This window comes from Tenebrio molitor, chromosome 1, assembly GCF_963966145.1.
Source record: "Tenebrio molitor chromosome 1, icTenMoli1.1, whole genome shotgun sequence".
NCBI classification, from domain to species: domain Eukaryota; kingdom Metazoa; phylum Arthropoda; class Insecta; order Coleoptera; family Tenebrionidae; genus Tenebrio; species Tenebrio molitor.
In genome coordinates, this window is record NC_091046.1 from 10,491,822 (window position 1) to 10,496,462 (window position 4,641).

Below are 4,641 nucleotides of genomic sequence, written 5' to 3' on the forward strand. Positions count from 1 at the left end.
GTTGGCAAAATAAAAATACATATTTCTAAATTGGGGATTCTTACAAGTTATAACTAGGGTTAGGCGGAAAATAGTTGGCGCTCCCCACCAGTCCGCTACAGCGTCGCACCGCTATCTTTTCGCTGCGAGCGTGAACCGTGGATCGTTTTATAATACGAGCGCGCTGCACTGGATCGTGATGGTGGGAGGTATTCTTGACGTGCTCACTATTTGTCGCCTAAGTGCCTAAGACTAGTTATAAACAAAGTTGGCAATGTAATTATTTTATAAACATGATTCCAAAACATTAAAATTAGTTCATAAGTTTATTTTGTTTAAGAATTTGAAGTTCTACCTACTTGTTGCATTTTAAAAAAGGTTTTCGTTTTTTTCATGTATGTATTCTAAATTTTTAGTTGTAAAAACGGAAATTGACAGATAACCTATAGTTTATTTTTTTCTTTCTGGCCACTTGTAAAAAATTAGCAACTGTTAATGAAGATTTCAGCTCCCTATGGTGATAGCCTCAATAAACTCTCTTTTTAATGCTTCAGTGCCAAATCTGAACGTAACTTCTTCTCCTCCATCTAATACTAAAATGAAAGAGCCCACCCTTGGACTCACGGTCGCCTCAGTATTGCAAACGTCTACATGAGGGCCTCTCCACAGTGCTCGCTGCATGCACGTGAACTTTCGCTTGTGGACTGGGTGGATTATTAATTATTATTATCGATTCTACGAATCGACATCGAATTATCGAAATGCTTTCTCACACTGGTGTATCAGCCATATTTCTTGGATGTTTTTTACAAATAAAGAATATTGTTAGCTGGATGCACTCCTTTGTTTCAAGGTAATACCTGTTCACGTTGGATCATCACCACATCAGTGGTGCAAATGACTGACCTGTTACTATGACAACTCATATGAAAGTTAATGCCAAATGTGTGCGATTTGCACCACTGATGTTCAATCCAACGTGAACAGAATATATTATAGTATTGCCGTTATAACTTTTTATCTGCTCCGCCCACTAAAATTGACCAATCAGAATCAATGAATCAAAGCCAGATTCAATCTGTATACTTTTTCATCACATTTGCCACGTAAAAAAGTTAAGGTTAGAATTTTGCTGTCAAGTCCACAATTATTGTTTTAGGTTCTAAAAAATAAAATGTCATTAAGACAATTCGAATGTCAGAAATTTTTACTGTGTAAATCAGATCGTCTTAACAACCTATTTGATTGGTAACTAAGAAAATGAAATGGGCGGGGCAGATAAAATGTTACGTTGTCCTTAGCATAGTAACGCTGTTCAAAAATTAAAAAAACCAGTGTGGTGCAAATAACACACATTTTTCATGACATTTCCTATTACTTATTACTCTTATTACTTATTATAGTGACAGATAAGTCATTTGCACTACAATGGTTTTTTGATTTTTGAATAGCGTTTATAGCAAAACTTATTCCGGACACGGAATCTTGGCCAACATTTTTTACACATTTCTAAAAAAATTATGTAAACCAACCATCAGTGTCATTAATAAATGTCAATTATTAAAAATCACTTTGAAGTTTTTCTTGTGACATCAAAAAAGCAGGGAAATGGCATTATCGAGTCAAAAGTTGGGCTATATTCAATAAAGGCGAGTTCACACATATTTGTCAGTTAAATGTCAGCTATGGCCAAGATTCCGTGTCCGGAATAGTACTATCGCGGCCAAAATACTTTGGTCGTCACTTTTTGACACTTCAAATGTAAATCAAGTATTAATGTCAATATACATGACAATTTCAAATTATTCTTGTCAAAAATATGGCACCTTCAGTTTTTGATAAATATAGAATCATCTTACTTGCTTCTGAAGGTTGTCTAAACCGCGACCATGTTGATCTTTTGCTTTTGAACCCTGCCTCCGCAGCTGGGATTTACCCCACCCGTATGACACTGATAGATTAAAATAATTTTGACAGTAGTAAAAAATAAGGTTAAACATCCTAAAGTTTGCTTTACAATTGAATGTCATTTATGTCACATTGACGACCAAAGTATTTTGGCCGCGATAGTACCTACCTACTTCTTTCACGACTATTAGCTTATAACTTTTATATTTTGAGGTTATAAGCCCTTTTGTTTATAGGAATAGGCCAGGTTGTTCTAGATACCTAACGGACGAGGAATTGATTAGAGTTGGAAAATTTATCTTCACTTCAAATATTTAGAGCTCTCCCTTGCTATGAGAAATCTTTGGTGTTTAGAAAAAAATCGATTTTACCACTTATAATTTCAGCAACGGAAATAGTATCGCAATCTCTTTTGGAAAATTTAAAAATTCTGGATTTAGGTAACACATTGGTAGTTGAAATTCAAAATAGTATATTAAGTATAAAGAACGGTAATGACAATGTACGGATCGAAGACAATTGTTTGGAGGAGGAGCTTGCGACGACTCCAATATTGTCTGAGATCCGTACATTGTCATTAACGTTCGTCATGCTTATGAGATTTTTTGCGCGATTGAATATTTATTACAAAACATTCCTAACTAGAATGCAATGCGATACGACGCCCTTCACATCGTGTTGCCACAATGTCGATTTTTGTATCGCGTTTCTAAGGCAATCTGCAAACAACTACCGCCATTGCAGTTTTCGTGGGCAAATATCGCCAGTTGTGTTGAAAAACAAGCAGTAAAATGAGTGATATTAGTGATTCCGACAAAGAAGTGGATAATGTAGAAGAAACTTTGAATGTGGGGTGCGTCACAAATAAAGAATTTTTGAAACTAACGACCTCAACGTGTAATTAAGAAGACAAGGAAAATTTGTGGTATGAAAATTTTGATAACACTAATGTCGCGGCAAGTTCGCTAATATTATTTCTTTGCAGCGGCAAGGAATGCGGACCACAAGAGCCGTGTGAGTTTCCAGAAAGTGCTAACATCTTGTCTTCAACTTCTGTCAGTGCCGGTTTTAGAATTAATTCGCCCCTAGGCAACATTTTAGTGCGCCCCTCAGAACAAAGCAAGAGAATCACAGAAATAAATGAAAATCATCTTTAACTTTTTTATTTTTTATCATTTTAAAGAATAATTATGTACCTAATGTAATACAGGGTCGCTGAAAAGTATGGATACAGCTAAATATCTTCAGAACAATTTAGCAGAGCTCGTTGAAATTTGGCATACAATTGTAAGTGTTTCATTCTATCATCTGAGATTTTGTTTCACTTTTCTAACATTTATTTTGAAGATACAAGGCTAACTTAATTTTTTTTAAATGGTACGGGGAGTCAAATTTAATATTTTTGAAAAGAGTATTTTTTGCGAATACAGTAATGCAACACATGTCCACATCGCCGCCATTTTGAAAATCTTTTTATGTATTATCGCGTTTAAACTTTTTTTTTATTAAAATGTATTCTAAATCTACAAAAAAATCTATTTTTAAAGATATTAAATTTGACCACCATCCCATTTAAAAAAATCAAATTAACCTTGTATCTTCAAAATAAACGATGTTAGAAAACTGAAAAAATTTCAGATGATAGAATTTAAACATTTCTAACTATGTGCCAAATTTCAACGAGTTCTGCTAAACTAATCTGAAAATATTTAGCTGTATCCATACTTTTTATCGATCCTGTACATATCTACATTCTAGAGCCGAAAATATTGCACTAAAAAAAGATCCAAAACATTCCCTTTTCAGAGTTGTACCGAAACCGACGACGATGACCATTGTCGGTCATAAATCTACCCTAATTTATTTTATGATGTCTAACCCATCTGGCACTTTTCTTTTGCTGACGCGTTGTTGTCGATTTCCGCAGCAAATTATTTATATAATTTATAAATTGTTTTAAAAGCACGATCGGCCGGGCGCCCCTTTTCTGCTGGCGCCCCTAGGCAATTGCCTATGATGCCTAGTGGTAAAACCAGCACTGACTTCTGTCTACATAAATCAAGAATTTTCGAAACCAGCGAACTCAATATGAAATCAAGAAAACAAGGAAAATCCGGGGTATGAACATTTTGACAATTCTAATGTCGCAGCAAGTCTGTTACTAAAATTGTTTCATTGCAGCGGCAAGGTAGGCCGACTACAAGAGCCGTGTGAGTTTCCAGAAAGTGCTAACATCTTGTCTTCAACTTCTGTCTACATAAATGAAGAATTATTTTCGAAACCAACAACCTCAATGTGTACCTAATCAAGAAGACAAGGAAAATGCGGGGTATGAAAATTTTGACAATGCCAATGTCGCGGCAAGTTTGCTAATGCTATTTCATTGCAGCGCCAAGGAAAGCCGACTACAAGAGCTTTATGAGTTTCCAGAAAGTGCCCCCACATCTTGTCTTCAACTTCTGTCTACATAAAAATTATTATAATAATCGATTAATTTTGAATAAACTTTACTTACCGTTCTAGAACACCAAAAATTACTTACCATCGAGTTTATCGTTAGCAACGAGTAAACAGAGCTTACCATCTTGGAAACAGACGTGGTAAACAACCAAATAGAGTACAATCGCGCAAAAATTATATTTTGATCGTACAGTTTTAACTGACCAGACATTATTATTTTAAATAAACAACAAAAGCAAGCATATCTTTTAGATATAGCTGTTCCAAATTCACACAATATAACACAGACATATA

The 4,641-nt window shown here is 34.9% G+C and overlaps 1 long non-coding RNA gene across 1 annotated transcript; it reads left to right on the forward strand.

Annotated features, from left to right (window-relative positions):
* The first annotated feature begins 450 nt into the window (after nucleotides 1-450).
* Nucleotides 451-4,412, forward strand: LOC138140726 (uncharacterized). The gene is made up of 4 exons (XR_011162725.1): nucleotides 451-2,812; nucleotides 2,873-4,005; nucleotides 4,069-4,216; nucleotides 4,277-4,412. It is a non-coding gene; the product is annotated as an uncharacterized lncRNA (long non-coding RNA).
* The last annotated feature ends 229 nt before the right edge of the window (nucleotides 4,413-4,641 follow it).